This window comes from Giraffa tippelskirchi, chromosome 11, assembly GCF_054371585.1.
Source record: "Giraffa tippelskirchi isolate mGirTip1 chromosome 11, T2T-mGirTip1v1.2.pri, whole genome shotgun sequence".
NCBI lineage: Eukaryota > Metazoa > Chordata > Mammalia > Artiodactyla > Giraffidae > Giraffa > Giraffa tippelskirchi.
Window position 1 is genome coordinate 638,587 of NC_137285.1, and position 24,629 is coordinate 663,215.

The window sequence follows — 24,629 nt, forward strand, 5'->3', positions numbered from 1 at the left end:
CGCTCCTGACTTCCCCAGCCTTTTCCTTCCAACTCCCAGGCCCTCCCTGCACCATGGACCCCTGTCCTAAAATGGGCAGTGATGACACAGCAGAGCCAGAAAGGGATCCGTGATGTCACCTGACCCCCGGCCCCTCCCTAACCCGTCTACGTCTTCTTCCAGGCTGGCTGCAGAGGTCCTGGCTTCTGTCTGCAGGCCCCACGGACATCAGTAAACACAGACGTGAGGGTTTTCCTAGGTGGCAGTCCCAGCGCTGACCTACAGGAGGAGACGGCTGGAACCACGGGAACCGGCGGCCTGCTGAGGGCTAAGCACCAACTCCCCTGGTCCCGGACCTCGCCGGCACCTCCGAGTCTGCTCTGTGCTCGCGCCTGGACAGCAGGCCTGATGGTTCTGGCCACTGACATCCCGTCTGACTGCTTCCCTGCCAGGTGGTCTTCCCATTGCCTGTCTCACTGGGAAGTCTCGTGGCTAAAGGGGAACCAGGCACACGCATGTGCTCGACAGAGCCAGCATACACACTCCACTTGGGTGAGAGCACCCCAGAAGCCACAGGACGTGCGTGGCCTGAGAACAGGCAGGCCTGCCTGGGATCCACGCCAGCAAAGACCTGGGCCTCATTCCAGCCTGTCAAAGGGAGATGAGGTTAAGGAGACGCGCGTGCTTGCGAGGACCAGCCAGGCTCGTGGAGGCAAAGTCGCGGCATGTGACACGCATTCCCTCGAAGAAGCCTTGACAGTCAGCTACTGTTACATCGACAACCACTGCTCAGACAAGAGAGGAGACGAGGAGCAGAGAGACGAGTTGGAAACTTGCACTTCCAGCTGAGACGGATGGACGGGGACCACACTGACCCTTCTGCCTGAGACAGTCAAAGGAGGCAGGCAGAGAACACGAAATGGCGGTCTTGAGACGCCAGATGCCAGAAAGGACGGTGGTCCCTGGGAAGTGGGAAATAAGATGAGTCCGTGACTGCCCACCTCCCGCCTGGAGAGAGCTTCCTGGCCTCAGCACCAGGGGGGAAGCCGAGGCAGGGCCCAGAAGAACCCTGGAGTCCTGACGTGGCACTGAGAGCCCAGGAAGCTCCAAGCCCGGGACTGGAGGGGGCTCCGAGGATGGAACCCCGGAGCTTCGCCTCTGCACGTCTGGCTGCGTGCGAATTGGTGCTCCTGCAGTGAGGAAATGGCCACAGAACCGTCCAAAAGGGTCGTCACCCAGAGCCGCGTATGGTGTCTGTACCCACTGGACTAGAAGAACTCACAGCTCACAGGCTTGGGGCAGAAGAGGACTTGGGAAGTCTTCCTCCGTTTTGGAGAATGATTAGACCCATCTGCTCCAGATCCATCCGGGATCTCCAGGTGGCTCAGATGGTAAAGAACCCATCCGTCAAAGCAGGAGACCCGAGTTCAATCCCTGGCTCGGGAAGATCCCAGAAGCAGGAGATGGCAACCCACTCCAGTATTCTTGCCTGGAGACCCCCATGGACAGAGGACCCTGGTGGACTACAGTCCATGGGGTCGCGAAGAGTCAGATACAACTTGAGCAACTAACATCTTCCGATCCATCTAACAAAAAACAAGACCCAAAAGGACTAAATTGTTTCCAGGAAGTTAGTTACATAGCGGAGTTCAGGAGGATCTCTTTAAGAATACAGAGGTGCCCAACATCGCGCAAGGGAAAGTTGACGATGTCTGGCGTCCACACGAAGATGACCGGGCGTGCAAAGGAGGAGCTTGGGGCAAAGCGAGGAGAAGACTCAGTCTGACTGCTCAGGCGAGACGGGCCCAGAAGTTCCATGGATGTCAGAACCAGCAGAAAAGGACATTAAAACCGTCACTATAACAGCATCCCTTATTTCAAAAAGTGACGACACAGAAGACTGTAGCCAAGAAGGCTGCAATCAAACTTCTAGAGACGAAAAATGATGTGGAGGTGGAAAAGGCATGGAATAGGATTGATGGCAGAGTAGAGATTGCAGGAGAAAAGATTTGTGACCTTGAAGGCATAGCGATAAAAATGCTCCAAGACAGGAAATCCAAAGGAAGAAGGGGAAGGGCATCAGAAGCCAGGGGACAGCATCAGATAGCTTCATGCACTCGTGCTGAGTCTTCAGAGGAGGGGGTGACGGACAGAACAGATACTTGAATAAATAAAGGCCAGAACCTTGCCCCCACACCCGGCCCTGTGCCCCTCCAGGCGACCTCGTTGCCTCCGTCCGTTGCCGCTCCCCCAGCCCTCACGCCATGCCGCTGACCTCCCACCCTGCCCACTGATGCTCCTCACCGCCCCTCTGCCTGCTGGCCTCGTTTGCATGCAAAACACGGGTGTGTCTTCCAGGTGAGGACCCCTACCTGTCTCCAAGTGCTGCCCCAACTGCCCCAGGCCCCTCCCGCCTCAGCCTCCAGGCCGGTGTGAGCAGTCAGCGCCCTTCCCAGCCCGCCCGGTGCTGCGGGCAGCGCCACCCGCCCAGCATCTCCCACGCTAGCTCTGTCTCCCCCGTCCGCTCGTGTGGCAAGCAGTTTCTCAGTTGTTCTTCCTCTCTAAATCTTTATTTTTGTGTTAATTTAAGCTTCTGATTTTTGTGAAATTTAATTTTTGTTCTTCAGTAACTTATTTTATAGGACACTTCACCAGATACATGGATGGCAATTAAAATAAGCACAAAAAAGAGATGGTCAATGCCATCAGTCACTTGCAAAATGCAAATTAAAACCACAATAACACATGCCTATTAGAGTATCTTAAATGTAAGAAAACATTCAAAATATGACGAATGTGAAGCAGCCAGAGCTTTCATGCACTGCTTACAGAAGGGCACAGAGGTGCAGTCATTTTGATAAACTGCTGGGTGGTTCCTTGTGCAGTGAAACATACGCTCGTCAGGGGACCTGGCTCGAGGGGTAAAGAATGAGCCTGCAGGTGCACGAGAGACTCGGGTTCAGTCCTTGGGTCGGGAAGATGCCCTGGGGATGGCATGGCAGCCTGCTCCAGTGTTCTTGCCTGGAGAACCCCATGGACAGGGGAGCCCGGTGGGCTATGGCCCATGGGTCACAGAGTCGGACACGGCTGAGCACATCGGACGACTGAGTATCCCACTCTGAAGTTTGGGTTTGGTTTTGTTTTGAAGATACAGAACATTTTTCATTGTGAGGATATCTCATATTTCCCTTAACAAAAAAATAACAGCTTTACTGAGATAAAATTCTCATAACATGTAGCTCACCTACTTAAAATGTACAATTCAGTGGTTTCTAGAATAGCCACGCAAGGCGATCCTAAGATGGCGGAGGAATAGGACGGGGAGACCACTTTCTTCCCCACAAATTCATCAAAAGAACATTTGAACACTGAGCAAACTGCACAAAACAACTTCTGAACGCTGGCAGAGGACATCAGGCACCCAGAAAAGCAGCCCATTGTCTTCGAAAGGAGCATGGATGCTGATGGGTCACTGACGGCGGATTGGGGTGAGTGGAGGAAGTATTTTGTATTTAAACCTGCAAGAAATATGGAGGAAATTGCCCGTTACTGGAGCCGTTTTACCGTAAGTGGTCTCCTTTTAAGAATTTGTATGTCTTAGTCTATGAATCATGGGTGTAATGTAATGCATTACATACGCTTAGAAAATTGTGGGGCCCGAAAATTATTTAGTGAGGTTTTGCTGATGAAAAAAGTGATGCTATACTATACTGTAAGTGATGTTTGCTCAGAAATTTGTATGATGCTAAAAAATCTGAGTCGACGTGTAATGTCTACTTCGACTAAAGTTTCAGCCTGCAAAAGGCACGCATTGGTTGAGAGGAGGTGCACTCTCAAGAGCTGATCCTCCTGCTCAGCACTGTCAGTTTGTGTTGTAGTTGCTCATTTTCTTGCCTGAAAAGTAGGGAGTGTGAATTGCAGATTGCTGTATTATCTAACACTTCACTGATAAATATTTGTTGGAAGAATGAATAAACTTTGAACAGAAGTTTTTGAAAAAAAAAAAGAACAGTCACACATGTGTGCAGCCATCATCATCGTCACTATTAGGACATCTCCGTCACCTCAAAAAGAAACCCCGTGCCCTGTATCACGCCCCACCCCTCCATAAGTAACACCCGTCTACTCTGTCTTCATAGACTTAGCTCTTCTGAATGTTTCCTATTTATGTTTATAAATATAAGTATTTCCTATATTCTAAATATCTCCTACAAATATTTCCCATAAGTAGACTAGTGGTATTTTGTAACTGGCTTCTTACACGGTGTAATGTTGACACGATTCAGTCATGTAGCAGTCCTTCACTCCTCTTTGTGGACAGACATTACACTGGGTATTCCTCACTGTGCTTCTCCAATCAGCCATCCATACACATGTGGCTTGTTTCCAGCTTGTGGTGATTATGCACAGTGCTGCTTTAAACATCTGTGAACGAGTTGTGTGGACCTGTTTCCATTTCTCACACAGGAATATATATGTAGGAAGACTCAATGGACATGAGTTTGAGCAAACTCCAGGAGATGGTGAAGGACAGGGAGGCCTGGCGTGCTGCAGTCCATGGGGTCACAAAGGGTCAGATGTGACCTAGCGACAACAAACGCTGCCTATAACACGGCCTCATCATCCGTGCTCATGACCACAGTCTCTTCCCCTCACTCACAGGCTTGTGGGTCGCTTGGGGTTTGGGTGAACTTGGCTCAGTCTGTGCTCCCAGGCTTCACGTGGTCTGGTCTGAGCTTCAGGTGAGCACGGCAGCAGCTGCTGGGAACACGCCCTCACAGACACGGCAGACACGCCGAGGTGGGAGGCAGAGAGCGCAGGGCATTCACCGCTTTGCTGGCGTCATCCTGCTCACAGCCCACCGTATTGAGTCGTGGAGCCACGTCTGGACCTTGGGGAAAGGGACAACCTCAGCTCATCACAAAGCCACGGCGGGAGGGTGGACAAAGGCACCACCCCAGGGGATGAGCACAGAGGACTGATCATTCAGTCTGCTACAAATCTAGCCTTCCTGTGCCCATGAGCTGCACATTTTCCTTGGGAGTTTTATTTGTGGAATGAAGGTCTGCAAGGATAACCGTAGACCAGCTAGAATTTGTCTTTTGCTTATAAGTGAAGTTGGGTTTTTGTTTTCAATCTTTGAGAAGCAGTCGCATTTCTTTTCCATGCATTATTTGTTCAAACACTTTTGCCCACTTTTCTGTTTGATTGTTGGTCTTATTGAGCTGTAGAAGCTCATCACTTCTCTTGAGAAGATAAGATTGAAAGATTTTTTTTTCAGGATTACTTGTCAAGTTACCAGCAGTGAGAATATTAGAGTCCTTTTCAAATCAGATGTTTAGTTCCTTCATGCATCTGGGCAAGGTCCTGACTTATTAAATATCCTGTCATTTTGCCTAACTAAAATTTTCCTAAAATCCTTTTCTTTTAGGGTGTGAGTTTGTAGTTTTGACTCCAAAAACCCTGGGATGGCGCCAGAGGTGGGATAGGGAGATGGTGATTTAGGGGAGGACAAAGTACAAAAGCTGAAGGGTTTTTACAACATTTGGGGTGAAGGGTGCTCGGGGCCATAGGCATTACTGCCAAAACAGAGCTTCGGCAAATGTGGCACAACCCACAGCAAGAGTCTACGTAGTCGGAAGAGGAGGCTGCTCTTGTCCAACACATGGTCTGCGCAGGTCGCCGCTCCTCCTGGAAAGAGATTAAAAGGCAAAAAGATAGGACACTGAAAAATGAACTCCCCAGGTCGGTAGGTGCCCAATATGCTGCTGGAGATGAGTGGAGAAATAACTCCAGAAAGAATGAAGAGATGGAGCCAAAGCAAAAACAACACCCAGTTGTGGATGTGACTGGTGCTAGAAGCAAGGTCCAATCCTGTAAGGAGCAATATTGCATAGGAACCTGGAATGTTAGGTCCATGAATCAAGGCAAATTGGAAGTGATCAAACAGGAGATGGCCAGAGTGAACGTCGACATTTTAGGAATCAGCGAATTAAAATGGACTGGAATGGGTGAAGTTAACTGAGATGACCATTCTATCTACTACTGGGGGCAGGAATCTCTCAGAAGAAATGGAGGAGCCGTCATAGTCAACAAGAGTCCGAAAGGCAGTACTTGGATGCAATCTCAAAAACGACAGAATGATCTCTGTTCGTTTCCAAGGCAAACCATTCAATATCACGGTAATTCAACTCTCTGCCACGACCAGTAACGCTGAAGAAGCTGAAGCTGAACGGTTCTAGGAAGACCTACAAGACCTTCTAGAATTAACACCCCAAAAAGATGTCCTTTTCATTGTAGGGGACAGGAATGCAAAAGTAGGAAGTCAAGAAACACCCGGAGTAACAGGCAAATTTGGCCTTGGAGTACAGAATGAAGCAGGGCAAAGGCTAATAGAGTTTTGCCAAGAGAATGCACTGGTCATAGCAAACACCCTCTTCCAACAACACAAGAGAAGACTCTACACGTGGACATCACCAGATGGTCAACACCAAAACCAGATTGATTATGTTCTTTGCAGCCAAAGATGGAGAAGCTCTATACAGTCAGCAAAAACAAGACCGGGAGCAGACTGGGGCTCAGATCATGAACTGCTTATTGCCAATTTCAGACTGAAATTGAAGAAAGTAGGGAAAACCACTAGACCATTCAGGTATGACCTAAATCAAATCCCTTATGATTATACAGTGGAAGTGACAAATAGATTTAAGGGACTAGATCTGATAGACAGAGTGCCTGATGAACTATGGACAGAGGTTCGTGACATTGTACAGGAGGCAGTGATCAAGACCATCCCCATGGAAAAGAAATGCAAAAAAGCAAAATGGTTGTCTGAGGAGGGCTTACAAATAGCTGTGAAAAGAAGAGACGTGAAAAGCAAAGGAGAAAAAGATATACCCATTTGAATGCAGAGTTCCAAAGAATAGCAAGGAGAGAGAAGAAAGCCTTCCTCAGCAATCAATGCAAAGAAATAGAGGAAAACAATAGAATGGGAAAGACCAGAGATCTCGTCAAGAAGATTAGAGATACCAAGGGAATGTTTCATGCAAAGATGGGCTCCATAAAGTACAGAAGTGATATGGACCTAACAGAAGCAGAAGGTATTAAGAAGAGGTGGCAAGGATACACAGAAGAACTGTACAAGAAAGATCTTCACGACCCAGATAATCACGATGGTATGATCACTCACCTAGAGCCAGACATCCTGGAATGTGAAGTCAAGTGGGCCTTGGGAAGCATCACTACGAACAAAGCTAGTGGAGGTGATGGGATTCCAGTTGAGCTATTTCAAATCCTAAAAGATGATGCTGTGAAAGTGCTGCACTCAATATGCCAGCAAATTTGGACAACTCAGCAGTGGCCACAGGACTGGAAAAGGTCAGTTTTCATTCCAACCCCTAAGAAAGGCAATGCCAAAGAATGCTCAAACTACTGCACAATTGCACTCATCTCACACGCTAGTAAAGTAATGTTCAAAATTCTCCAAGCCACGCTTCAGCAATGCGTGAACCGTGAACTTCCAGATGTTCAAGCTGGTATTAGAAAAGGCAGAGGAACCAGAGATCAAATTGCCAACATCCGCTGGATCATCGAAAAAGCAAGAGAGTTCCAGAAAAACATCTAATTCTGCTTTATTGACTATGCCAAAGCCTTTGACTGGGTGGATCACAATAAACTGTGGAAAATTCTGAAAGAGATGGGAATACCAGACCACCTGACCTATCTCTTGAGAAATCTGTATGCAGGTCAGGAAGCAACAGTTAGAATTGGAACAACAGACTCGTTCCAAATAGGACAAGGAGTACGTCAAGGCTGTATGTTGTCACCCTGCTTACTTAACTTATATGCAAAGAACAGCATGAGAAACGCAGGGCTGGAAGCAGCACAAGCTGGAATCAATAACCTCAGAAATATCAATAACCTCAGATATGCAGATGACACCACCCTTATGGCAGAAAGTGAAGAAGAACTAAAGAGCCTCTTGATGAAAGTGAAAGAGGAGAGTGAAAAAGTTGGCTTAAAGCTCAACATTCAGAAAACTAAGATCATGGCATCTGTTCCCATCACTTCATGGGAAATAGATGGGGAAACAGTGTCAGACTTTATTTGGGGGGGCTCCAAAATCACTGCAGATGGTGATTGCAGCCATGAAATTAACAGACACTTACTCCTTGGAAGGAAAGTTATGAGCAACCTAGACAGCATATTAAAAAGCAGAGACATTACTTTGCCAACAAAGGTTCGTCTAGTCAAGGCTATGGTTTTTCCAGTGGTCATGTATGGATGTGAGAGTTGGACTGTAAAGAAAGCTGAGCGCCGCAGAATTGATGCTTTTGAACTGTGGTGTTGGAGAAGACTCTTGAGAGTCCCTTGGACTACAAGGAGATCCAACCAGTCCATCCTAAGGGAAATCAGTCCTGGGTGTTCATTGGAAGGACTGATGTTGAAGCTGAAACTCCAATACTTTGGCCACCTCATGCGAAGAGTTGACTCATTGGAAAAGACCCTAATACTGGGAAGGACTGAGGGCAGGAGGAGAAGGGGACGACAGAGGATGAGATGGTTGGATGGCATCACCAACTCGATGGACATGGGTTTGGGTAAACTCCGGGAGTTGGTGATGGACAGGGAGGCCTGGCATGCTGCGATTCATGGGGTCTCAAAGAGTCAGACATGACTGAGCGACTGAACTGAACCGAAACAGTCTGATTTCTTGTTGAACAAGCTTTGAGCTGCTAGAATGTGAAGCTGCTGTGCAAATAATTGCATCATCACTGTGTTATTCACAGGGTCCCATTCATTTCTTAAAATCACCGGGGAGCCGGGCGCACGCTGGGCCTCTGCTTCCCTGGCAAGCATCCTGTGTGCCAGGAGCCACCTGCGGGCAAAACACCTGCAAACGGCGCCTCGGGGGCCGCCTGCCGCCCGCCGGACTTGCCACCACGGACCACGGCCACCTATGTCCCCCGCCTGTGGCTTTGCCACCCGCCTCGGCTTCGTACCCAGGTCCGGACTCAGAAACGTCCAGACATCCTAGAACCAGGAAGGGAGCGCCCTCGGGGAGCGCCTGGAACAGGGCCCATCTCACGCACTCCCCAGGCTGCTTTTGCGATGTTTGGGGGCCATCCGTGCCTGAATTTAAAAGTGTCACCGAACTCCACGGTCCAGACCTCCCCCTTGCCCTCCATCCCTGCACGGGGTGTGGCTAGAGTCTGGGGCGCAGGGCAGAAACAGAACTGGGCTTACTCCACCTGGAACCCCGTCAGTGGAGAGCGTGCGCGCAGATACCTTGGCACCTGCCGGGGCTGCCGGCACCCCTTCACCCGCCCTGGGTACCAGAGGGGCCGAGCAGACTCGCTCCTGGTGACGCGGGCTGGGAGGACCCGCAGCCAGGCGCCAGGCTGCTTTTCACGGGCCGGCCCCCGCGGGCAGAGTCCTCCCGGGCGCACTCGGTGGTCAGCGCGCATGCGGGCCCGCCGGCTTCCAGGACCTTCCAGGTGAGGCTCGGGCTCCGCGAGGCCGGGGCGCGCGCTCAGGCCCCGGGAGGCAGTAGGCGCCGCAGACCCCGCCCGGCGCGGAAGGGGCGCGGGGGCCGCGGGCTGGGCAGCCCCCGGGGCTCAGACCTGGATGCAAGCGGAGGGCGAATGTCGCCCGCACGAGCCTCCTGGCGCACGGAGAGCGCGCGCGACTGTCCGGCCCCGGGCTTCGCGCTCCTCCGGGGGCGAGGGCGGCGCTGGCCGGGTCCCCGGGCGTCGTCCTCCGCGCAGCCCCCGGCAGAGACGCCTCCTCGGAGCCCCGCGTCCCCTTCCAGTCTCTCGGCGGGCGGCCCCGTGCCCTCCCCCGGCTCCGCAGCCCCCACGCTGGACCCGGGGCCGCGGCACACGCCGCTGCCCCGCCTTCCCCGCCCCGGGCCGGTTAGCCTTCGGTTTCTGCCCTGGCGACGACCGTGGGGTGAGGGTCCCCTCCGCGCCCGTGGCCTGGGGGCTTCCTTGAGGACGCCCCTTCGCATGCCGTGGTCACCGCGAGCCCGGCACCCCGCGGCCTGGGGCGGAGCAGGCCCTCGGATCGGAGAAGGAGGGAAGACGCTCTCCCGGTGGCCGCTCAGGTGTCGGGAGGACGGTGAAGACGGTGTGCCGGCCGGTGCGGGGTCCGCTCGGGCGCGCGCCGCCCGCCGCCTTCCCCGAAGGCATCCCCCGCCTTCCCACCCCCTCGGCGCTGTGTCCGCCTGGTCCTCCGCGGACAGGAACCCCGCTAGAGAGGGGACGTGCGTTCTCCAGATGCACAGTATTCGGACGCGGAGGACATGAAACCCCGGTTCTGTTTGTTTAAATTGGTTTTCCTCTAGATCTTGGTTTCTGTGCCACGTATAAAAAAATAATTCCAGAAGCTTTAAGAATGATCTGATTGTTAAAATATTAATTTGTTTCAGTTTTTAAAGTTCCTCAGCGGAAAAACAATACTTTGTTACAGAGGCCGGGGGGGAAACAGAAAGCCGCGTGCAGGAACCGCTGCTTCTCAGGCGCAGCGAACAGAGGCCACGCGAGTCACGGCTCCTGCGCCGTGATGAGGTGTCCCCTCCACTTTGGCTTTGGGCGGTGGCGAGTTCTCACGTCTCTGGTCTTGGTCAGCGCCGCTCAGATCGTTGGGACTCATCAGTACCGCCGGGGGCCACCCCGGGTGGGGATCAGAGTCTGCTCAGCGGTGTTGGTTTCCGAACAAAGCTGTGAACCCCTCTGCTAGAGGTTTGTCATTATTTGCAGTTAAAGAGAGCAGTTCATGTTCAAAGCCTTTGTCACGTGAGGTGAGAAGGCAGAACTCCGAGTGGGCACTGAGCTCAAACTGAGGACTCTCAGCGCCGGAGACCGCGGGTGGGTGCGGGGTCCGCCGGGTCCCCAGTCCACTGGGCCCCTAGGGGCCTGGTGCTCTCACGCGGGACACGCTTGGTTTACGTTGACCGCTCACTTTGCAGACTCTAAGACGCACAGCAGAGGCCTCGCCGGGTCCTAGGATTGCCTCTCCATGTGTCTCTGGAGCTTTTTGTGAGGTCTCCTGTGACCTGTTGAATTTCACCTGTTGGCAGATGGATGGTCCTTGTGCTGGAGGTGGATCCCGGGCCGGTCACTTACCATTGACGAAGTGCGTGTGTGGTGGGTGTGACTGAGCAGCAAATGGATTCAAGTTGGGCCTCTTTGGAGAATCCAGGCATCCCCGCAGAGCACACGCTCATGTTCAGAAGTGCAGCGGCGTCCGGCTCCTCTGAGTTAATTGGGTCGACAGCGGTATCATGTCCTACGTAATCCTAGCCAAGTTCCCCAGGCTCCTTGGCGTCCTGTCGCCGGGACAGAAGTGTTTGGAAGGAGCTTTCAATAAAGTAGCTCGTGTGCCTGGAAGAATCGCCCTAGGTAGAAGGCGTGAGTGAAAACTACGCTGTGCGACCACGGGGTCTCTCACCTGCAAGAAACTCTCGAGGTTAGCATCGTGGTGGTGGCGGTGGTGGTTTAGTCACTGCCATACCCAAGTCCCGGGGCCCCGTGGACGGCAGCCCACCTCCTCTGTCCATGGGCTTTCCCAGGCAAGGGTACTGGGATGGACTGCCATTTCCACTCCAGGGGGTCTTCCCGACCCAGGGATGGAACCGTAGAACCTCTTGCATTGCAGGCAGATTCTTCACTGATTGAACCACCCGGGAAGCCTGAGGTAAGCATTATATTTTTCAAAAACTGATTTAAAGTATCGTAGTAAAACTACTCTCCCGGCCTTTGCTTTTGTAACTTAACAGGGGTTGATGCTCTTTCTTTTAAAGTCCCCCACAGATCGCAGCATGTACTGGACAGAGGCGCTTACTGACCTCGCCGGGACGGGAGTTGCTGACCCCCTGTCACCCCGTCTGGAACCGGGTCCCCCTGCTCTCAGTCTAGGCCCGCCGGACCCTCCAGGCCTGGGAGATACCGCCCACCTGGGCTGGCTGAGGAAGGGCGCCCCAGAGCTGGGGGGTGAAGTTCTCGGGCAAAATTAGAATCCAGGCAGATCCCGACAGCCTGGGATCCACGGAGTTGACATTTAATCCGGATAAATATAGGGTCTTAGGCGTCGGTGTTAAAATAGAAAAAACACGCAGAGGTGTCATTTGAGAGAGGTCTGTGAGGCACTATAAATGTCGCTTTGAAAGTGTGCTGGACTGAGCCAGTGCTAGAATTCCAAGTGAGTTCCAGGAAAGACCTCAGAACCGCCGCTCGCCACGGGCCCTTGTTTGCAGCGCTCCCTCTAGCCTAGGAGGAGCCTTGCCGATGAGTGTGAACCGCGAAGTGTGTGCTCCTGAGCCACACACGGCGTTGCCCGCCAGGAACAAGGACCCTCTCTGCTGTTCCTTATTTCACACCTGTGTGCGGGGCCCTGGGGTCCTCAGTGGGCGGGCCTGGCCGGGAGCCCCCTTGGCAGCCTGGGCTTGAGCCCTCGGGGCGCCTCTCTCTCTGATGCCGGCAGCCACCTGCCGGCCCCCCGCCCGGGGTGGGGCAGCCTCAGGCCCCTCAGATGAGTTTCTTCCCCGTTTTCCTCAGCGTCAGGTTCGAAGTCGGGTTTGTTTCATCGCAGACCTAGAGAACGCAGAGGATCGCTAAGACTGTGTGGTCTGCTTGCAGTCACTCTGATAGGGTGTTAGGTTCTGAGAAGCCGCGTCCACGGTGACCTCGCCGCCTCTGTGGACTCTTGTTTCGGCTCCTGGGGTGAAGCTCGGGGTGCCTGGTGTTCGGGGGCGGGCGCTGTGCTGTGTGTAGGGTCCGTGTCGCAGCGTGGAGGGCCTCCCGTCCTGGAGTCACAGCCGCCCCCGCCTGTTCCCAGGGACGGCGGGGTCTGGCCAGGCTGGGCTCTGCCGTGTGCCCGCTCTGGTCCTCGTGGTCTCCACCTCGTTCCTGGGTCCAGGGTTCTCAGGCGATAAAACGCTGTCTTACACCTGTGAGGCCTTTTCCCTGCTCCGTGACTGTGTGTGTGAGCTCCTACCTGAGGGGCTGGACTCAGCACTCGCTGGCTTCTGAGACCCTCCGGTGCTGGGGAGACAGTCTTGATGGTGTTTGGAGCTGAAAGCACAGTATCGTCATCTTAACCAAACATTGATCCCCAAACTAAGGAAAAGTGACCGTTTAGAAAACGCAGCCCCGCGGCTGAGTACCCATCTGTCCTCCCACCCTGTACAGAGTCGGTGACTTTGCGTCACAGCCCAGGCGTCCCTGCTTCCCTGACGCTGCACAGCCCTCACCTGGCTCGCGCCGCGTTTGCGGCCGCGGGCGCTGGGTGCCGCCCCCTGGCGGTCACCTCGAGGACCTCGGTCTCACCTGAGGTGGATTCCCCACGAGCTCTGGACCTTGTTTTGTTTTTCCCTTTCTGTGACGCTGGGTATTTTGTGCCACAAGTGTCAAGCAAGTTATTTTTAGCCTGCCCTGTGCCCAGGATGCCAGCTGGATGACGTTTCCTGCTGGAGCGCTGCCCCGTCCTGGACTGGCACTTGCAGCCTGGCCTCCGTTTGGTCTGTGACCACGTTACTCAGGTAGGACTTGCAGGCCGCCGAGCTCCCTTACGCTCAGGGCGCAGCTGGGCACTCGTCAGGCAGTTTATCAACTCATGGGGCCCCGGCTGCCCCCGGGTCCCTCTGTTCCTGTGTGGGTCACCCCCGCTCCCCGCCCCCCCAGCCCCAGCGGCCTTCTGTCCCTGCAGAGCTGTCTTCTCTGGGCGTTTTAGACGAACGCACTCGGGTAATATATGCCTTTTCTGTCTGGGCCCCTTCCGTGAGCAGGGCCGTCTGGGGCTCAGGAGTCGGTTCCTTTCTGTTGTGTGATAATAGTTTACGGCTGCAGACCGGGTCTTCTCCACTCGCCAGTTTGTGGACGTTTGGGCTGGCTGCAGTTTGGGGGTGTTAGGAATATTGCAGCTATGACCACTTGCTTCCTCCAAACCTTATTACATTTTTCTCGGGTGAATACCTAGGAATGGAATTGCTGGGTCCCATGGTAAAGTTGTTCCACTTCTGAAGAAACTATCAGACTGTTTTCCAAACTGGCTATACCTTTTTATGTTCCCACCAGCGATGTGTGAGGCTCAGTACTTGATGTTGTCTTTTTATTATAGCAGCTCTGATGATTGTGAACTAGTACCTTATTATGGGTTTCATTTGCAGTTTTCTAATGCCCAGTGATGCTAGCTTTGCCTGGTAACTCAGCAGTAAAGAATCTGTCTGCCCAGCAGAAGTGAATTCAATCCCTGGTCAGGAAGATCCCGTGAAGAAGGAAATGGCAGCCCACTCCAGTCTTCTTGCCTGGAGAATCCCACGGACAGAGGAGCCTGGCGGGCTGCAGTCCACGGGGTCGCAAAGAGTCGGACACGACTGAGCGACTCAGCAGCAACAAGTGATGCTGTGTCTTTCCATGCGGTCGTCAGTGCTGCGTCCGTGTATCTGCTTGGAGGAGAGTCTGTTAAACCTTTTGCCTGTTTCTTGCTTGTCTTATTGAATGTTAGGGGTCCTTTATGTGTTTTGGATAGAAGCTGTTTACCAGCTATGTGATTTACATACATTTTCTCCCAGTCTGTAGCTTGTCTTTCTATTGTCCTAATGGTATCTTTTGAAGGGCTAAAGTTTTAATTTTGGTAAAATCCATCTTATCAATTTTTTCTTTTAATGGATCATGTTTCTGGAGTCCTAAGACTTAGCCTAAGAGCACCAGCCTAACCCCAGGTCGTGGTGATTTTCTGTACTTTTTTCCTCATGGTTTTGGAGTTTTAACTCTTACATTTAGGTACGTAGTCCATTCCGAGTTAACTTTTGTGTATGGTGCAAGGGAAGGGTGTGGGGTTTTTCTTTCTTGCTTTCCTTTTCCCCCCGAAGAGGTGCATATAGATACTGAGTTGTCCCAGCACCATTTGCTGAAATGACTGTCCTTCCCCATCGAGTTTTCTTGGCACCATTGGTGAAAATGAATTGACAGTGAGAATAAATACTTATTTCTGGGATTTTACTTCTGTTCCTTTGATCGTCATGCTCAGCCTTATGCCGATGACTGACTGACTTAATAGTACGTTTGAAATCAGATGGTGCTAGCATTCCAAGTGCGTTTTTCAAAACAGTCTTTGAAACTAGGTCCTTTGAATTTCCACATAAATTTTAGAATCAATTTGTCACGTTTATGAAGAGCCTACTGGGAGACTGGTATGGACCGAGGTGAATTTGTCAATCAAGTTAGCAAGAATTGTCATCTTGGCAATACTGAGTTTCTGGACACTCAACCCGGAATGTCTCTCTCTTCATTTTCTGTGATGTCTTGCAATTTCACTGCACAAATGCCAAAATTCTTTTGTTAAATTTGCTTTTTATTATCTTTTTACATTATTTTGTCCTGGATTGTTTTATTAATTTCATGTTAGATTGTTTGTTGCTAGTGTATTGACATACAATTTGTACATATTTATTTGTATTCTGTGAACTTGCTAACCTCATTTATTAGTTCTTAGCGCATTTAGTGGATTTCTTTCAAGTGTTGACACACGGTCTCATGGTTAACTGCATGCAGACAGTTTTACGTGCAGTTTTTAATCTGGATTCGGTGCAGTTTCTACGTTTGTTTCAACACTGCGTCGACTGGAAAACCCAGTACAGTGTTGAATAGACGTGGTGAGAACAAGAACGCACATCCTTGACTTGTTTCTGATCTTTGGGGAAGGATTTAATCTTCACCATCAAATATGATGTTGGCTATGCATTTGGGTAGATGAGCTCTTTATTTAGCCAAGGAAGTTCCTATATGTTTCGTTCAGTTTTGTCGTGAAAAAGTGTCAGATTCTGTCAGTCGCGTTTCCCACGTTTGCTGACATGCTCACGTGGCTTCTGTCCTTTATTGCTGTGATGTAGCCTGTGAATTGATTTGTAAAAATTGTTTATTTCTTATTCATGTTTGGCTGCCTCTGGCCATAGTTTCGGCTCAGGCTCAGGAGTTGTGGTGGGCTGGATTAGCTGCGGCAAGTGGGACCTTAGTTCCCCAACCAGGGATCAAACCCACTTCCCTAGCATTAGAAGGCAGGTGTATAACCACTGGACTCCCAGGCAAGCTCTGTGAGCTGATGTTTGGGGCTAAGCAGTCTTGCATTCCTGTGCTGAATCCTTCTTGGTCCTGATAATTATTTTCTGTGTTGCTAGATTGGATTCAGTCGTAGTTTAGGGATATTGTCAGTCTGTATTTATGGTAGTTGGTTTGTGGTTTCTTTTTTTGTGATGTCTTTGTCTGACTTTATAATTAGGTGAGTATTGGCATTACAGAATGAGAAAAGAAGTGGTTCCTCCCATTCTCTGAAAATGTTTGTGAAAGATTTGTTATTTATAACTGAACACACAACTGCTTGGATTATCTGGTAGAATCCTACAGTGAAAGCCTTCTGGGCTTGGGCTTGTCTTTATATTGGGTTGGCCAAAATGTTCCTTTGGTTTTTAAGTAAAAATAACAGACGCATCTTTCATATTCACCAACAATGTTATTGAACAGCATATTCAACATTTTGTTCCACTACCTTCTGCCATTTTTCAGGCCACTTCATAATTCCATCTTCCCAAAACTTTTTAATTTTTTGAGCAAAGAACTGTTCCACGTGCCTTTAACAGTCCTTTCACAGAGAATTGAAGCTTTTTCCGTTAAGAGGATTGTGTCGGGACTTCCTGGCTGTCTAGTGGCTAAGACTCCACAGTGACAATTCAGGGGCCTGGGTTCAATGTCTGGTCAGGGAAGGAGACTCCATGTGCCCCAACCAAAGATCCCATGTGCTGCAGCTAAGACCTGGCACCAATAAAGAAAGGAAGATTTTTAAAAATTTTTTTAAAGAGAGAATTTTGTAAAGACCAAAATAAGTGGAATTCCAAAGGTGCTATGTCTGGTGAATATGGCGGATGAATGAGAACTTCGCGGCCAAGCTGTGACAGTGTTCGCCTGGCCATCGGGGAAACATGCAGTCCTGTGCTTTTCTGATGGAAAATTGTGTGTTTTCTGTTGGCTGATTCTGGAGGCTTTTGTTGAGTGTTCAGTGGTCTGACTGGGAGCAGTACTTGTTGGAATTAATTGTTTGGTTTTCCAGAAGGAGCTCATAATAGAGGACTCCCTTCCACTCCCACCATATACATCACCTTCGTCCCTGGTGGCTCAGTGGTGAAGAATCCGCCTGCCAATGCAGGAGATGCAGATTCAATCCCTGGACCAGGAAGATCCCCTGGAATAAGAAGGGGCCCCCTGCTCCAGTCCTCTTTGCAAACCACGTTGACGTGTTGGATCAGTCACAGCACCTCCCCCACACTGCACAAATCTTTTGTGTGTGTTTCAGTTGCATTTTTACCTTTCGTGAAATAAAAGAGCATAATATGCCAAAAATGTAGTTTTCTTCTTCCATCTTCAATATTAAAATAGCTACACAAAAATTTACCAGTTGTGATAAGTTTGTTCTTTTTCTTTTAATGCATGCTGCTATGACAGCTATCACAGTACAATATTACACCATTGTCTCAAATGAAATTAAAGACAAGCGCTACTAAAGCCATCTTACTGGGAAACCAAACGAACTTTTTGGCCAACCCAATGAAAAACATTTTTAATTAAAAAAAATAAAAATTTAAAAAGAGAAAAAGGGGAGGTTAATATATACATGATTTGGTAAAAGGGTACATGCAACCAAGCACCCAGCTGGGTAGAAGGTCACTGCTATTTGCCAGAGTCCTGCTCCAGCTGGTCCAGGGATCCCCAAGGGATGAATGGCATCGGCAAAAGGAAAAGAAAGGAGACAGAGAGTTTTTGATGGCCCAAAGACCATAGTCTTTATTGCTTTAACCTCTATTTATATAGCATATGATCTTCTACGTAATGATTCTTACAATATTTTTCCATTCAGATCAACATCCCCTGATTCTAAGATGTGTTAAAAGTTTTTTCCTAGTCTATTGTCACATTTTGGTTACATGTTTACCCCGAAACCTATTTTTATTTTACTAAAACATAGTCTATAAATCATATTATTCCATCTACTTATTTTGTAGAGCCTGCTACTACAGCAAACACAGCGTCTTGCTTCAGTGAATAAGTACCATAGCGGTGGCTAAGGGCAAAGTTTTTTCTAGTACAGCCATTGTCAGCGGTGGCTTGTTTACCATCTACCCACGTACCACAAGACTATTTCTGGCAGGGGGAAGTCTCTTGCAGTTTACCTAGAAACTATTTACAATACAATCTATATATTTCTTTTCCGTTTATGCTTAGATTCTGAGGGGAAAAGGCAATTGGCTTAGTTTCTGTAACTTTCCCTGATACATGACCCAAGTTTTCCAGTCATCAAAAACAATCTCCTCATCAGGCCAGGTCACAATAGGCTTAGGGCTTGTTTCCCAAATGATCATGGCCTTATTCCCTGGCTGAATGTTAGGGACCCACCAGTCAGGGGCCTCAGTAGGTTTAATCATTTTTGGAATGTTTCTCTGGGGCAAGGGATCATTATTCTTTTTACTGGACTCTCATGACCTCATCGTGGAAGCCCCTACAACTGCAGCCATCAAAGAATGAAACAGAGTTAGCCACAGCAGAAGCATAGAAACAGGAAGGAGCGAAGGTCCCGATCCTGGAGAGAAACGCTTTGCAGTCTCTTCTTGAGTGGCGCCGTGACTTTGTCACCCGGCAGTAGTTCCAGGACGGCTCCCAACAGCTATTCAGGAGAACACATTATCTTAGTTAATGGTGTGTTGCTGCTGCTGCTGCTGCTAAGTCGCCTCAGTCATGTCCAACTCTGTGCGACCCCACAGACGGCAGCCCACCAGGCTCCCCCGTCCCTGGGATTCTCCAGGCAAGAACACTGGAGTGGGTTGCCATTTCCTTCTCCAGTGCATGAAAGTGAAAGTGAAGTCGCTCAGTCATGTCCGACTCTTTGCGACCCCATGGAATGGTGTGTTAGCGCTTTTCTAATTGTAGGGTTATAACTATTCAGCTGAAGCTGAAACTCCAATACTTTGGCCACCTGATGTGAAGAACTGACTCATTGGAAAAGACCCTGATGCTGGGCAAGGTTGAAGGCAGGAGGAAAAGGGGACGACAGAGGATGATATGGTTGGATGGCATCACCAACTTGATGGACATGAGTTTGAGCCAGCTCCAGCAGTTGGTGATGGACAGGGAAGCCTGGCGTGCTGCAGTCCATGAGGCTGCAGAAAGTCAGACACAACTGAGCGACTGAACTGAACTGAACTGAACTTATAGGAAGGGGCTTCCCTGGTGGCTCAGGGTAAAGCATCCGCCTGCCGAACAGGAGAGACAGGTTCGATCCCTGGGTCAGGAAGATCCTCTGGGGAAGGACATGGCAGCCCACTCCAGTCTTCTTACCTGGAGAATTCCATGGACAGAGGTGCCTGGTGGGCTACAGTCCATGGAGTTGCAGAGTCAGACATGATTTAACAACCGAAACAGCACCAAGTATGGGATGAGGCAGTAAACATTCATAAAAATTTTCTCCTGAAAATGTCTAAGTCTCTTGAGGGCCAGTTCTGCCAGTTTTCCCAGGGCGCAAAGTGCTCCGTCCAGATACTTGCCCTGAGTTCCATTCAGGCACGCCAGCCGCTTGGGTGCTGACTTGCTTCCTGGGCAGCAGCGCTGGCGGGTGGGCAGCGTGCTCCACGTGGCAGCCCTTCCCTTCAGTCTGTTTCAAGCACAGCTGGGGAGGTGTTTCCCGACCATGTGGTCCCGTGGTGCAAAGAACGCTCATTCTCAGGTGGGGGGCGAGGGTCTCCTTGACAGGCCACTCAGGCTGCTGTCCCTAGACAGGGCCCTCTAACAGGCAGGTGCCCAGGGCGACCAGAGAAGCCCCGCGGTGAGAAGCCGGGCACCACGGCTGGAGGAGACCCGAGTGCAGCAGGAGAGCCGGCGAAGCGCAGCAGCCTCTCGGGAGACGCCCGTGGGGCCGGGGCGAGGTCACGAGTAGTCAGGCTGAGAATTCCGTCAGGTGTCCCCCAGCGTCTCCCCGGGTCGTCTGAGCAGTCTCGAAGGCAGATGCTCTGGTGACTTCGTCCCTGGAGCCCACCAAAGCGTGTGCACGTACGCGGCCCATGGGGCCATCACAGCCCGTACAGGCCTGAGAAAGGAACGCCGTCTCCTGAGCAGTTCCGTCTGGCGCCAGGAGAGGAAAGTGGACCTTACGGCTGAGCAGGTGATTCTGCTTCAGGGAGTCTGGTTGGTGCATCGGCCATAAGCACAGGGCACAGCTGGGGGGTGGGCACGATTGCCCGGCGGGCGCCTGCGCTGGGGACGCCGGGACGGGGTGAGGGCGCAAGGGGGGGTTCTGCCCCTGCAGGTGCCAGCCCGGCCTGAACAGCCTCTTCACCCGTGTAGCTGTCGATACTGGCAGGGAACAGGCCGGGGCGGGGGCCGTGGTCTGCAAGGGAGGGGCCTGGGCCCCTTCGTTCTCACCCTCAGCCCCACTCTGGCCTGGCGCAGGCCCAGAGGGTGGCGGTCCCTCGGAGCGGGACCCCCCTTCTGTCAGTCCAGCCAGACCCACTGTCCCCCAGATTCACTCCCGTCTCCTCCGCGCGGCCTCCCCAACCCGTGTCTCGGATCCTCTGCCTGTGGTTTCTCCTGGGCGTGTCAAGGATGGCACCTGCCCACGCGACATCCTGCCAGGCACGGCTGGCCCCTCGTGCCCCGCCCGCCCTTCCTCCAGTCCTCCTGTCTCCTGTTGCCAGCGTGACTTTGAACGGCTCGGGCTTTTGCCACAGTCGACTGTCTCGTGGTCATGGGGGCCTGTCTGCTGCCTGCCTTGGCAGCCCAAGTGGATCCAGGAGAGCAGGGGGCTGGGCGGGGTGGAGGGTCCCCCTGGAGCCCAGAGTAGGGCGGACCTGGGGGCCCTGGCGCAGCATCTTGCTGCTCTTGGTGGGCAGTGGGTCAGCGAGCAGCTGAGGCTCCAACAGAGACCCCCACACTGTCAGGCGCAGGGTCATCGCCTGTCAGCCCATGGACCTCGGGCTCACTCAGCCAGTGACTTTGGGGTGCACTGCCCTTCCCGCCCTCCTGCAGGCCCCTTCCTCCTCCTCCTCTGTGTCCTCACCCCCAGCCTTGCTGCACCATCCCTCCTCACTTTAAAGTCATTCTCAGAGTTGTTGTTCAGTTACTCAGTCGTGTCCAACTCTTCACCACCCCATGGACTGCAGCACGCCAGGCCTCCTTGTCCTTCACCATCTCCCTGAGCTTACTCAAACTCACATCCATCGAGTCGGTGATGCCATCCAACCATCTCATCCTCTGTCGTCCCCTTCTCCTCCCGCCTTTAATCTTTCCCAGCATCGGGGTCCTTTCCAATAAGTCAGTTCTTCGCATCAGGTGGCCAAAGTAGCAGTGTTTCAGCTTCAGCATCAGTCCTTCCAATGAATATTCAGGACTGATTTCCTTTAGGATGGACTGGTTTGATCTCCTTGCAGTCCAAGGCACTCTCAAGAGTCTTCTCCAGCACCACAATTTGAAAGCATCAGTTCTTCAGTGCTCAGGTTTCTTTACGGTCCAACTCTCACATCTGTACATGACCAGTGGAAAAAACAGAGCTTTGACTTATACGGACCTTTGTCAGCAAGGTGATGTCTCTGGCTTTTAGTATGCCGTCTAGGTTTGTCATAGCTTTCCTTCCAAGGAGCAAGTGTCATTTAATTTCATGGCTGCAGTCACCGTCCACAGTGAATTTGGAGCCCAAGAAAATAAAATCTGTCACTGCTTCCACTTTTTCCACTTATATTTGCTATGAAGTGATGGGACCGGATGCCACGATTTTAGTTTTTTGAATGTTGAGTTTGAAACCAGCTTTTTCACTCTCCTCTTTCATGCTCATCAAGAGGCTTTTTAGTTCCTCTTCACTTTCTGCCATTAGAGTGATATCATCTGCATATCTGAGGTTATTGATATTTCTCCCAGCAATCTTGATTCCAGTTTATGATTCATCCAGCCTGGCATTTCGCATGATGTACTCTGCATGTAAGTTAAATAAGCAGGGTGACAATATACAGCTTTATCATACTGTTTTCCCAATTTTGAAACAGTTGTTCCAATGTCCGGTTCAAACTATTTCTTCTTGACTTGCATACAGATTTCTCAGGAGACAAGTAAGGTGGTCTGATATTCTCATCTCCTGAAGAATTTTCCACAGTTTGTTGTGATCCACACAGTCAGAGGTTTTAGCATAGTCAGTGAAGCAGAAGTAGATGTTTTTCTGGAATTCTCTCGCTTTTTCCATGATCCAACAAATGTTAGCAATTTGATCTGCCTTTTCTAAACCCAGCTTGAGCATCTGGAAGTTCTTGGTTCGTGTACTATTAAAGCCTGACTTGGAGAATTTTGAGCCTTACTTTACTAGTGTGTGAGATGAGTGCAATTGTGTAGTAGTCTGAACATTCTTGGACATTGTCCTTCTTTGGGATTGGAATGAAAACTGACCTTTTCCAGTTCTGTGGCCACTGCTGAGTTTTCCAAATTTGCTGGCATATTGAGTGCAGCACTTTCACAGCATCATCTTTTAGGATTTGAAATAGCTCAGTTGGAATTCCATCACCTCCACTAGCTTTGTTTGTGGTAATGCTTCCTAAGGCCCACTTGACTTCACATTCCAGTATGTTTGGCTCTAGATGAGTGATCACACCATCGTGGTTATCCGGGTCAAGAATCTGCCTGCCAGTGCAGGAGAGGCAGGAAACTCAGGTTTGATTGCTGGATTGGGAAGATCCCCTGGAGGAGGAAATGGCAATTCACTCCAGTATGATTGTGTGGAAAACTCCATGGACAGAGTCTGGTGGACTACAGTCCATGGGGGCGCGCAGAGTCGGACAGCACTGAGCGTGCACACATGTGCAGTATCAGAGACTCTCGGTCAAATAGACTCTGGCACTTCCACGTCCTAAATCCTGCTGTCAGGGTTTAACTGTCAGGTGTGGCTCGTAGCCCAGAAAGGCCGCAGAGGCCTGTGCTGCGTGTTTAGGGCTGTGTGTGTGTGTGTCTGTGTGTGTGAACTCGGAAGTGCTGTGCAGTAAATCACGGACCGTGAGCTTATCCTTGAGTGGACTCGTACACCCGGGTTGAATCCTGCCGGCCGGCGCTGCGGTGCCCGGGGCACTGTGCTGCCCACGCGTGAAGCGGTGTCTCAGGTGGTGTCACCTCACTGGCATCTGCTGGGCGCAGAGGCGGGTCGTGGAGCCCTCTGTCAGGGATCCTGCGTGCGGGAAACGCTTGAGAAGACGTGCAGCGACTTTGCATTAGTGAATGTCTGAAGCCTTGTGTACTAAAACGGGAAAACCAAGCATCCAGTCAATCGCAAGACTTTAGTTAAAACAGTGTAGGTGTCCGGAGTCCACCTGCTCTGCCCTCCGGAATGGAACAGAGGAAGGATGACAGTGTGGCCCCATCTGTGTGTGTGTGTGTGTGTGTGAGCGTGTGTGTGCATGTGTGAGCCCCGTGTGCCCTGTGTGTGTGTACACACGTGTGCCCGCAAGGGTCCCCAGGGTGCTGGTGACACCTCACGCAGAAAACAGGAGCAGAGACCGTGCCTTTTCCGTGTGCTTCCTGCCTCTAGGGCAGAGAGTGGGGAGGCTGTGCTGGTGGGGGGCCGTCCGGGTCACCCCGAGATGGGCAGCCCAGTGGCCCCGCGGGGGCCTTTGGCGCGGAAGCCTCCTCCTGCCCTGGGACGAGGGGCCCCAGGCTCTGGCATCTTCTCACGTGCGGAAGTGCTGGCCAAGTCCCTGCTGTGGTTCTCTGGTTCTCTTTAATCCATGGTGACCTTTCCTGTTCAGCCTCCCCGCCCTCGCCTGCCCGCAGCCCTCTCAGGGTTTCTTGGGACGCCGTCTCCAGACTTGGAGTCTGAAACATTTCTGCAGAATAAAGCATAGCTCTAAAAAAATAAGAGAAGGACAGGGGGCTCTTTCTTGGCTTTCTGCCAGTGTGTCTGTGGGTGGCCGGGCCGGGGCACGGGCATGTTCAGACCATCGCCAGCGCAGACCCTGCACCCGGCCCCGCCTGCTGACCCGGCCCGCGGGCTTGGGGTGCTCCTTGGCCCTGTCTCCACTGCCTGCCTGGCCTGCGGGTCAGCAAGGGGCTCCATCCCCCAGCCTCGTGTGGCCTGTCTCCACGTAGGCGTCCAGGGTCCCCCTCTGGCTGGATCCCATGTTGCTGAGTGCGGAGCCAGCACCTCAGCGCTGCGGGCATGGGGGTCGTGTGGCGGGCGGGCGGGTCGCTGAGCCAGCCTGTGCCCCATCGCCAGGCAGGACTGGGCTTTCGAGGTGCCCTCCCTTTTCTCGGCTCCTTGGACCTTCAGGAGCCCAGTCGTTGCCCAGGGGCCACCCTTGGGACCACCTTTGAGTGACGTGCTGAGACCACTGGGTCGGCGACGACAGCCACAGCCACCCCCTGGAGCCCTGGGGACAGGGGCCGCGCACGAGTCCAGGAGGGGGGCCCGGGACCTTTGGGAGGGTGGGGCCTTCCCGTGGGTGCTGCTCTTGGACACAGCATTGGATAGTTGGCCGGGAGACACCTCGGTGTGCGTGCCCGGCGTGACGGGCCACCACGGGGCTGTGGTCCCGGGGGTGGCCTGGTCTGGGCAGCCTGGAGAGGGGACTGTTGGGCAGTGGT

The 24,629-nt window shown here is 51.8% G+C and overlaps 3 long non-coding RNA genes across 3 annotated transcripts; 1 reads left to right on the plus strand and 2 right to left on the minus strand.

Annotated features, from left to right (window-relative positions):
• Positions 1-2,527: 2,527 nt before the first annotated feature.
• Positions 2,528-5,670, minus strand: LOC145526423 (uncharacterized). Its single transcript, XR_014068885.1, has 2 exons — positions 4,241-5,670; positions 2,528-3,497 (listed from the first exon to the last, which is right to left on the minus strand). It is a non-coding gene; the product is annotated as an uncharacterized LOC145526423 (long non-coding RNA).
• Positions 5,671-10,367: 4,697 nt separating this feature from the next.
• LOC145526418 (uncharacterized) lies at positions 10,368-13,360 on the minus strand. The gene is made up of 2 exons (XR_014068879.1): positions 13,232-13,360; positions 10,368-13,052 (listed from the first exon to the last, which is right to left on the minus strand). It is a non-coding gene; the product is annotated as an uncharacterized LOC145526418 (long non-coding RNA).
• Positions 11,238-17,372, plus strand: LOC145526416 (uncharacterized). The gene is made up of 4 exons (XR_014068877.1): positions 11,238-11,448; positions 11,638-11,676; positions 11,783-13,519; positions 14,147-17,372. It is a non-coding gene; the product is annotated as an uncharacterized LOC145526416 (long non-coding RNA).
• Positions 17,373-24,629: the final 7,257 nt, after the last annotated feature.